This window comes from Eumetopias jubatus, unplaced genomic scaffold (genome assembly GCF_037043125.1).
Source record: "Eumetopias jubatus isolate StellerSeaLion01/CBP00866 unplaced genomic scaffold, mEumJub1_p1.0 scaffold_10, whole genome shotgun sequence".
In the NCBI taxonomy this organism is placed as follows: Eukaryota; Metazoa; Chordata; class Mammalia; order Carnivora; family Otariidae; genus Eumetopias; species Eumetopias jubatus.
In genome coordinates this window covers 93,597,132-93,608,884 of record NW_028274816.1, presented here as the reverse complement: position 1 = coordinate 93,608,884, position 11,753 = coordinate 93,597,132, and the positions used below count along the sequence as shown (strand labels likewise).

At 38.9% G+C, this 11,753-nt stretch overlaps 1 pseudogene; it reads right to left on the bottom strand.

The window, feature by feature from the left end:
- Positions 1-2,306: 2,306 nt before the first annotated feature.
- On the bottom strand, positions 2,307-2,619 carry LOC148163364 (cytochrome c oxidase assembly protein COX20, mitochondrial pseudogene; annotated as a pseudogene).
- Between the last annotated feature and the right edge of the window lie 9,134 nt (positions 2,620-11,753).

Below are 11,753 nucleotides of genomic sequence, written 5' to 3'. Positions count from 1 at the left end.
TCAAGGGTATAATCAGTAGGATATGGGGCCAATCAGAATGGATGGCCATCTTGGACTGGGGCCTGGGGTGGGGAGTTGGGGCTGAAAGCCTCCTGATGTATCAGGCATTACCCTTTAGTTAGACTGGTGAAAGTGTGGCAAGAGATCTTACAGGAAGAGCTGTTGGCCTCGTGGCTGGTACTCAGAGATTTTGGGCAACAGCTATCTATCAATTGGCATAAAAGCTTTTCAATATTTTCACACCCTGTATGCCCTGCCATGCCTGCTTTCAAGAAAGATTTGGAACATCTTGATGTTGAAAGGACATAAACAACATTAAAAAAAAAAAACCCACACACATCAGACAAAACAAAACAAGAACACATATTGTATATTTAAAATTGTCATACCATTTATTTTTTAAGGCTTTGTTATTTTTTTAGAGCAGTGTTAGGTTTACAACAAAATTTAGAGGAAAGTACAGAGATTTCACATATACCGCCCACCCTCACCCATGCAGAGCCTAGCCGTTATCAACATCACTTACCAAAGTGCTACATTTTTAGCCAAAGATAAACCTACACTGACACATCACCCCAAGTTTACCTTAGGATTTACTCTTGGTGTTGTCTATTCTATGGATTTGAACAAAAGTATAATGACGTATATCCAGTGTAGGGAGTATTTTCACCGCCTTGAAAGTCCTCTGTGCTCTGCAGGACATCTTGGTTGCTTCCAGGTTTTGGTGATTATGAATAAAGCTGCTATAAAGATCTGTGTGCAGATTCTTGTGTGAATATAAGTTTTCAGCTTCTTTGGGTAAATATCAAGGAGCACGATTGCTGGATCATATGGTAAGAATATGTTTGTCGTTATCGAGATGTAATTGACATATAACATTATATTAATTTCATGTTCAACATAATGATTTGAGACATAAATATATTATGAAATGATCACCGCAATAAGTATAGTTAACATCCATCACCACACAGTTACAATTTTTTTCTGATGAGATGAGAACTTCTGAGGTGGTGAGAACTTTTAAGATCTGCTCCCTTAGCAACTTTCAAATATACTATACAGTGGAGTATTATTAACTATAATCACCGTGCTACATGTTACATCCCCAGGACTTAGTTTATTTCACAACTGGACGTGTGTATTGTATTACTGGAAGTAAGTTTTGGCCACCTTTACCTATTTCACCTAGGCTGTGTTTAGTTTTGCAAGAAACCACTAAACTGCCTTCCAAAGTGGCTGTACCATTTTGCTCGCGCACCAGGAATGAATGAGAAGTCCTATTGCTCCACATCTTGTCAGCATTTGATGTTGACGGTGTTCTGGATTTTGGCCGTTCTAATGGGTGTGCAGTGGTATCTCATTGTTTCGATTTGAATTTCTCTGATGTGGAGCATCTTTTCTTTTTTCTTTTTTTCTTCTCACATACATTATAAATATTTTTATTTTGATCATTCTTTTTAAAAAATTTTTTATTGTTATGTTAATCACCATACATTACATCATTAGTTTTGGATGTAGTGTTCCATGATTCATTGTTTGTGCATAACACCCAGTGCTCCACGCAGAACGTGCCCTCCTTAATACCCATCACCAGGCTAACCCATCGCCCCACCCCCTCCCCTCTAGAACCCTCAGTTTGTTTTTCAGAGTCCATCGTCTCTCATGGTTCGTCTCCCCCTCTGATTTCCCCAACTTCATTCTTCCCCTCCTGCTATCTTCTTCTTCTTTTTTTTTTCTTAACATATATTGCATTATTTGTTTCAGAGGTACAGATCTGTGATTCAGCAGTCTTGCACAATTCACAGCGCTCACCATAGCACATACCCTCCCCAATGTCCATCACTCAGCCACCCCCTCCCTCCCACCCCCCACCACTCCAGCAACCCTCAGTTTGTTTCCTGAGATTAAGAATGTGGAGCATCTTTTCATATGCTTCTTTGCCATCCGTATATCTGCTTTGGTGAGCTGTCTGTTAAAGCCATTGGCCCATTTTTTTTTTTTTTTTTTTTTACAACCAACACATCTTTTATTTACTCGATTGAAAGTCTAATGGTACGTATGAGGTTTAACTGAGTTGCCCTCCATTTTATTCACACTGACTCCATGGAGTTGTATTCTCAAGCATGATTCCGCTCAACTGCTGCTCTTGCTGGGGCTTTGTTTTCTTTCGGGGTCAAGGTGGGTACTTTCATACAAAATCTTATTTTTAATTCCATCTCTGGCAATTCTTTCCTGGATTCTTAGCTTCGCATAATTATACCTACAATGGAACCAGCATCCTAAAGTCACCAGGATAAATCCTCCTACTCCAACATCACATGATCTTCTAATCCTACTAGTTAACAAAAAATGTCCAAGGCCAGCCACAACAGATCCTAATGACCCATACAATAGCGAATCCCGTGCACAGGGAATGTTTTCAACATCTAAAATTCCTAGGAGCTTAAAGGGCTTCCCCTTGGCGGGCTCGCGGGGCTCCGGCGCGGAAACCTTGGGATCTGGTGGGTGCCTGCCCCCTTTTTTTTTTTTTAAGTTGAGTTGCTTATTGTTAAGTTTTAGCAGTTCTTTGTATATTTTGGATAACAATCTTTCCTCAGATACGTCTTTTGCAAACATTTTCTCCCAGTCTGTGGTTTGTCTTCTCATTCTTTTTGATAGTGTCTTTTGTGGAGCAGATTTAATGAAGTCCAGCTTATCAATGATTTATTTCATGGATCGTGTCTTTGGCATTGTATCTAAAAAAGGCATTGCCATACCCATCTAGATTTGCTTCTATGTTATCTTCTAGGAGTTTTATGGTTTTTAATTTTACATTTAGGTCTATGATCTATTTTAAGTTAATTTTTATGATGGATGTAAGGTCTGTGTTCTAGATTAATCTTTTTGCATATGGATGTCCAGTTGTTCTAGCACCATTTATTGAAAAGACTATCTTTGCTCCTTTGAATTGCTTTTGCTTCTTTATCAAAGATCAGTGGACTGTATTCATGGTGGTCTATTTCTGGGCTCTCTGTTCTATTCCATTGACCTATTTGTCTATTATTTTGCCAATACACACTTTCTTGATAACTGTAGCTTCATGCTTGTTGTTCGTAGCATCAGGTGTTCACAGTGCCAAAGGTTCCTTAGCCCAGCACTCCTATTTTAAACCTACAGTACCTCTCTACCTCCTATTCCCTTAACCTGCTCCACAAAGAAGCTCTTAGAACATGGTAGCTTTGGTGAGGATGGCCTTTTGCACCATTTTGTTCATTGGAAGACATTTCAGGCTGCTGGATAGGATTGGATCCCTGAAAAATTCATCAGAATAGACTTTGAAGCTTAGGCCATAGTACCGAGTCTTCTAATTTGATGATATTTTTATAGAAAGAAAAATCTGCTACTGTGGCAATTTGGATTAGAAGGCCCCATCAGCAGAAACTGCCCAGTCGCAGCCCTCTACTTCATGATTTGGTGGTCCATTTAGTGACATAGGTAGATTCTCTTTCCCAAATGTTTTCCTTCTTAAAAGCTTAGGTCATCAGGTTGCCCAGCATTAAAATTCAGCTATCTTCTCCCCCGTAGGTGTGTAGCGATCTCCCCTGACAGCGGACAGACCAGGAAGTACTTCTTTCCTCCTCCCACAGGCAGTCAGATGGAGAAAGAGTGAAACTGGCTCAGGAGCTGGTTATCATCCTATATTTTAGCATGGCTGGATTTGTCTTCCCATGTTTTGTGATAGTAAGCTAGCAACTGCAGACCCAACCAACGTTATAAGCGGCATATGGCCAAGGAGGACTTCTTTCAAGATGAGGAGGTCCCCGGCTGTGCCTCCCAACGATCAGCTTTCTTCTCTTGGACTGTGGCTGTTGAGCTTCTACATGCAAAGCTGTCCGTGTTTTAGCTTTTCTCTTAACGCTGTCCTATACATCTGCAAGAGGTTTAGAGCATAAAGATGAATTCTTTCATTTCTAAGGCATTGATCAATAATCTTTCAATATATAGGGTCTCATTTCTGAGGCCCCAAACTCAATAACAGATATTCATCGGTGAAATTTCCCATCTACCCAGAGGGTCATTCCCCACCTTAATCCCTAAGTGAAAGATTAAAAAGATACAAGAAACAGAGAAAGACGAAAATCGCCTGGGATGTGTGCAAGTGTGTGCACGAATGTGTGATGTACGTGTGCATATGAATGTGTGTGTGTGAATGTGAGATGTATGGGTTGACATGAACATGTGTGTGTTAGTGTGTGTGCAAATATGCCATGGACGCTTGTACACGAATGTGTGGGTGTGTGAAGGAAATAGTTCTTTGTGGGCGAATGCTGCCTCCTAGTGGCATCTATTACTTTTAAAAAGCGCTTGCAAAAACAGTTGGGAATGAAAAGATAATCCAAGTCTCCTTGTATCAAGCATCGGGCAGTTTTCCATATATCTCACCTTCGTTAATTTTATTTTCCCAATTATGCCATAAGGAAGGTAAAGAAACTCAAGCTCAGGGAGGTTATGTCACTTTGTTGACCTGAGTCACAAAGCTAGTGACACTTATCCAAACTTCAGAATTATGTCTTTTCTACCATTCTCACGCTGCTAATTTAGCTATGAATTTTCCCGGTGGCTTTGTCGAAATGATTGAAATCTAAAGTTAGAATTTCACAGCCTAGGGGGGGAGTGCTGAAACATTAGTGGAGAGATTTCTGTATAGGTGAGGCTATAAAGTACCCTGGCAAGTGGTTGCCAGTTTGTATGCACGCTGGCTAGGGCATATGCATACTACTGAAGGGGAGAAGAGCCGTTTCTCTCTGTTGATAGCTCCAGTATGGATTGCCCAAGAGGGCAGGATAGAGCAAGCCACCGGGATAGGGATAGAATGTTGAGTGCAGCTTAGTTCCGGCATAGGGATGGAATCTAGCATCATTGTGTTAAAGGTACTAACTCTTTTTCTTCCTTTTTTTATTAGTGAAGAAAAGGAAATATGCCTCACAATTCTGTTCCTGCTCTCTTTATACTGCATCTATTTTTTGTCCTATAATTTATATTTTATGACCTGAAAATAGGAAGTTCTGAATCATTTCCTATCCAATTTGAGGAATTTGCTGGCTGCAGGATTATCTTGGCTATCTACCTCTAATGTGTTTACATAAGAGTAAATATTCTTGGTATTTATAAATTGCTTTCCATTTAGATAGCCGAGAGCCATTCATTTATTTCATTCTAATGATACAGACTATCTGGATAATGCAAAATGGTGAATCAACTGAAATTTGATTAGAGTATCAGCCCATGCTAAATACTGTGTACAGAGCCATTGCTGGTTTTGAAACAATAAATCAAAATATGGAAGTTATGTACATCATGTCAAATTCTAGAAAAATGGACAAAGGGCTAAAGAGACCCTTTGCAAATGAATAAAACGAAAAAAACTGATTGAGATTTTAAAAATATTTCAATGTTTCTAATAGTGGAAAACGCAAATTAAAGAGGATTGTTTTTATATACAGTTAGCACAGATTAGAAAAATTGTTAATGTGAGACAGCCACTCTCAGGGACCGTTGGGTGGGATTGCAAATTTATAAAACACTCCTAGAAAGCAATTTGACAGTACTGATCAAAAGCCTTAATTTTTTATGCCCATAGGAATATCTTTTATGGAGATAGCTGAAACTTCAACCAAGATGTACATATTAAAATATATTTATTGTACTATTATTTATAAGAGCCAAAAATTGCTAATAACTTACATAGCCAATCACAGGAGAATAATTAAGCAAATTTTGTTGCATTGAAATGATGGAGCAATAAGGAGACAGTAGAATAATTACACATGCACACTCACACACACACACATACATGATTTGAGAAAATATATGCAATTATTAATAGTGGTTATTCTTTAATGATAGGATTACACATAATTTTTTATTTTCTTCTTGAAACCTTTCAGTGTCTGCCAATTTCCCTGTAATACCATTAAAATTTTATAATCTGATTAAAAAAACAATTCAAAAGTCTCAGTCTAGGAAGAACAGTTTAATTTCTCTTTACAGGAAACTCTTGATTATTATTATTTTTAAAGATTTTATTTATTTATTTGAGAGATTAGGGGAGAGAGAGAGAGAGAGTGTGAGCAGAGGCAGAGGCAGAAGGAGAAGCAGGCTCCCGCTGAGCAAGGAGCCCAACATGAGACTGAATTCCAGGATCCTGGGATCATGACCTGAGCCAAAGGCAGACGCTTAAGCGACTGAGCCACCCAGGTTTCCCAACTTTTGATTATTCTTTTTGGTTTTTTTTTTTAGGTTTTATTTATTTATTTATTTATTTGACACAGAGAGAGAGAGAGAGAGAGAGAGCACAAGCAGGGGGAGTAACAGAGGGAGAGGGAGAAGCAGGCTCCCCGCTGAGCAAGGAGTCTGTTGTGGGACTTGATCCCAGGACTCTGGGATCCTGACCTGAGCCGAAGGCAGACACTCAAATGACTGAGCCCCCCAGGTGCCCCTATTACTCTTGATAGTAAGAGGGAATAACTGCCTGCTAATCCACTGCAGTGATCCAAGTTCACTAACATTTGTTCTTAGGTATTGTACTTTCTTTTCTATATGTTTATTATTCATAGTTCTTCAAATGACCGGATAAATTCACATTGAAGTTGTTGAAGCCCTTACTCAAAAAAGTTTTAGGGAAGAAAAACAGAGTAAATTTCAAAATGTTGTGTCTGAGTCAATTTTTCCAAAAGAGTGCTGTTTTTGGAGAGATTTGAGGATATTTAGACAGTAAAATTGACAGAACTTAAAATATCTTTAATTGCTTCACCTAGAGAATTGCTGTCCACATTTGACTTGTAGTCTTACATATTTTCCTTTCTTTGTGTGTCTGGCAAGTATGTAAAATGGAATAATCATATTTTGTAACTCACGTTTTATATTTATTAGTACAGACTTCTACTTTTGGTATGAATCTTTAGGGCAATTAAGGTATCAAAAGAATGCCTTTAGGAAATATGTAAGATTTACATGCATATAACTTCAAGTTAAGAGATGTAACTTACAGTAATCGGGCTTACATTTGAGTTTATAAGACAGGAAATTCAAATGACAGTGGCTTAAACAAAATGGAGGTCCAGGTCTGTGCTATAGTTACTATAATTTTATAGAGCAGGAGTTTAAAATACAGAGTTCATCAGATTTAATACAACAAAATGCAGGCCCAGTTCAAACTATGTATGAATAATTATTATCTTCCTAATTAGCAGAAGGTCACATTTTCCCATGTCTTACGTAGGGAATAATTGAATTCACATGGTTCAGTATTATCTAGACTAATCTCTCAGTTTTAAGTTTATATTTTGAAAAGAAACAGATAGCTTTCAACATGAGAAGTATAGCATAATCAACTTCCCACACAGGAAAGAAAAACAATTTAACAATTTACATTTTATGGTCATGTTTTTACTATCACGTTCATACTCTATTATCAGCTGTGTTACCATTGGATTTTTAAAAATTGAGGTAAAATGTTACTTGTTTTTATTTTTATTTATTTATTTTTTTAAAGATCTCAAACTTCTTTCATTTAAAAATCATTTGCAGCTGATAGGAAATAATATGTATTTTTTGAAACAATATTTTCAATGGGAATAATGTTTCAATGTCAATACCTTTCTAAAGCCAAAGCTAAAACAAGGTTGAGTATATATTTTCATATCCTGACTTTATAATCATTATATAGTGTTTGCTTTATCTTCCCTCTATTCCCATTACATATTATATATATACCTTTAAGCCAGGTGACATAATCTGACTCCAAATGTGGTTATTTGGTGTTTGTCTTATTACCTCCTACTATATTTTTAAACGTTTGGAGGGTGGAAACTCATCTTTGTTCTCACAACTCCTGAAGCTTTGTTGAAGTTGGAACCATTTGCCGTACCTCCTTAGTCCCCTTCTCTGAGGAAGGAATCCCAATTGCTGTCCTTCAGCACAAAGGTGAGCTAATACAGTCATGTTTATACAGTGGGATGCCCCATCTCCTGACCACAGCTGATCTGATTAAGCATTCTTACTTGATTCAAATTAGACCAATCAGGTGCACTCTCCCAGAAAGAAATTTGGATACAGAAAAGTTAGTCTTCCGGGCCTCTTGAATGGAAGCTTTGTAAACTAGGAAGTTAAGGGTGGCCATGTTCTACCACAGGTGCGGAGAAAAGCACAAAAGACCCATCTGCCTTCATTCTTTGATTCAATAAACACTTATGGATTGTCTCTAAGTGGCAGGTACTCTGCAAGATGCTGGGTCTACAATGGTAAGCACAGCATATATGGTTCCTGTGCTTATGGGGCCTACAAACATTTGAAAAAGATTGTTAATATTAATTAATAATTGATTACAAATTTTGATAAATGCAATGGAGAAAAGGAACAAGGGGTTTTGAAAGAGAATAAGGGGTGGATTAAGAATCAATGAAGCCCGGATGCCTGGATGGCTCGGTTGGTTAAGCGGCTGCCTTTGGCCCGGGTCATGATCCCAGGGTCCTGGGATCGAGTCCCACATCGGGCTCCTTGCTCAGCAGGGAGCCTGCTTCTCCCTCTCTCTTCCTCTGCTTGTGCTCTCTCTGTCAAATAAATAAAATCTTAAAAAAAAAAAGAATCAATGAAGGCCTCTATGTGTAAGTGACCTTTAAGCTAAGGTGAAAAGCAAGGTATTAGAGCATTTCCTGGTAGAGGAAACATTTCCTGAAGATACATACTAGATGTTCAGTGACACCTAGTAGCATTCAATAAATATATTTTGAGCTAAAAAGTTATTATGCTTTATAAGATAACCAGACATAGAAGTCCTATTAATTGGTTGCCATAGGTGTTTGGCCATAAAAGGTTTACGTGAAACGGTATTTTTCAGGCCACATAAGCTTGGGGCTATACTGCAACAGTCACAAAAGAGTATTTATCTGATTTTACCCTTGAGGTCCCTGAATAGACTCTGATTCCAGCCATTTCTTCCCGAATATTAATGAAGGTCTCTAGGGTGGGTCTCATGCATGCTCTGTATGTTACTAAACTGCCATGCGCTGTGCATCATTTATTTCTAAGTGCATGTAGCTGTGAGCATGCTGTTATTCTCACTTCTTGTCTCTGATGCTTGATGAAGGCATCCCTGCTGCGGCTACTTTTTACGGATGCCTGCCCGGAGGTTGCTGGAGCCTACTGCTAGGGGCAATGTTGTCTGTACTGAGTGTGCTACCTTCAGAAATTATGTTCAGAAATGCTGGTTATGGCTTCCGTTCTGTGTTTAAATGGGTATAAAATCCACACACAGGAGTTCTTAACCTAGGCTCTATGGGTGAGCCTCAGGAATTCTGGAAACCCTTTGATTTTTATGCGTATTTTTGGGCATGGGCGCATTTGGTGGTGGAGGAGTAAGGGAGGAGGGATATAACTTTCTAAGATTTTTGAAGGACGTCCCTTACCTCTAAAGATTAGGAATTACTCTGCTACAACAAGAGGAGGAGAGCTGGAAGCCATTCCAAGGCCAGTACTGTGCTTTATGGAGAATTGTCTTCTCCTTTAATGTTTGTATCATTACTGACCCAGACCTGCTCACCATCTCTTAGGATGAATTACTTCCTAGGGGTTCCTTAGTTCTCATGTAAGGAGATTCTTTACATTTTCCACCAGACCTCTCAATAAGAGGTATAGGCTTGAATCCTAAGGTGAACAAAGCTTAGTCTCAAACTGGTATCCCAGCTTCATATTTATAACTTAAATAACACTAAAAACCTCCATGCATATCATAACAATATTTTTGTTTGCGTAAATATATGTGTATGTACCGTTGACTTTTGGACAACATGGGGATTAGGGTGGCCGAACTCCTGAACAGTTGAAAATCCATGTATAATTTTTGACTCTCCCAAAACTTAATTACTAAGAGCTAACTGTTGACCAGAAGCCTCACTGATAACATAAACAATCGATTAACACATATTTTGTATGTTACATGTATCATTTACTGTATTCTTACAATAAAGTAAGCTAGAGATAAGAAAATCATAAGGAAGAGAGAAAACATAACAGGACTATACTACTGTATTTATGGAAAGAAAATTGGTGTACAAGTGGAACCATGCAGTTCCAACCCATGTTGTTCAAGGGTCAATATACTATTTAAATGAAAAAAGTGACAGTCTTCTAGTTCTTAAAAGTGGAAAGGGAGATCTTCTTATCTTCTTATCTTCTTCCACTTAATTAGGGAAAATATTTAAGAAGTTTACTTTAATTTTTTTAACTATTACTTTTTACTTTCAGTCGTAGTTTTCCTCTACAATTATTTCCTCTCAGATGAACTTGACTTTGTTTTATTTTTTTCCCTTGACCCCTTTTTTCATCTTCCATTTTTTTTGCTCATTCTTATTCAGACATCAGTTGTCAAAAATTCATTTCATGTTCTCCCTGCAATGTGGTTATATATTTTGAACTTCACTGAGTGGTCAAATTCCTGCAATTAATTGCTTGCATGGGTTTTGCATCCCTGAATCTCAGTGCGAGTGATCTGGATTACTGATCATTCTTTAGCTATAAACATGTTCAAATATGCTTTGGAAAACTAATTTCTAAAAGCATTTCATACCGTTTCCTTCCTTTAGCCTTCATAATTTGTCATGGAAACAATGAAGAACTGTTGGTGCTTAATTCTGGTGGGTTAGTTTGAAAAAGCACCTTGGAGAGAATACGACTTACCCTCTGGAAGCTTGAAAGTAACTAGTTACAAATGAATGAATCTTCTATTTTCTTTATGGAAAACTGAAAAGATGCTTCAAGCTGTGCTTATGTTAGATTTGGCATCACACTGAGTGTATTGCAGAGATACTGCCGAAGGAATCCTGTTGTGAAATTAGATGAAAAACAGTGGTAAACTGAATTTCATTTAAGTGAGTGTTTTTACGATTTAAATTTTGTCTCTGCCTGGTATTTAAATAAATATACTTCAGAGCTTTTCCAGAAATGTAATAGAAGACCAAAAAATATCACAACATAGCTACACAGACATGGAGACTGCCGTTGAGGTGGTTGAGACTTCCTGGGAGTAGCAAAATCACATTTTCCCACTTGATCTTGCTATTCTACACAGAATTGGTTAACAGAAAACCCTTTATTTTATTTCAGCATCTTCAGAATTTGGGGTCCAGTTTCTTTAGACCTCGGATAGTTGTGAATGCAAAAAAAAAAAAAGAGAGAAAGGAAAAAAAAAAGAAACAAGCTAATGCTCATTTTCCCCGTTTAATCCGACCTCATTCACCTCTGGGTTGTGAGATACCAGGCAGTAAATTCTCACTTCTGTACACTCAATGACGTCTGTCCAAATAGGCACACCCTTCTGTGAACATCCTCCAGCGATTCCATTTTCTTTATCCTTGCCCTGTTTCTTCTCCACAACCCCTAAAGTGTTCACAAGCTACTCTCCTCGCTGGATGACCCAGGGTAGCAGTGTGCAGACAGCGGTCGGGGTTACCCTGGGAACCTCCCCGCCTGGGACCCAGCCAGCCTGGAGGCTGCGCTGCACCCGGGACCGTGGCCATGGCAACGGCGCAGCGCGCTCACCGCGACCCCGGAGGCGAGAAAACGAGTACGGAAGTCCCGCCTCCGAATTGCCGGGAGCGTCGCCATGACAACGGCGTGGCGCGCAGGCCGCGACCGCCGGGGTGGGAAGGGGGCGGGGAATGAGAGCGCGGAAGTCCCCGCCCCTGGGCTGCTAGGGCGGCGGCGACCTCGGC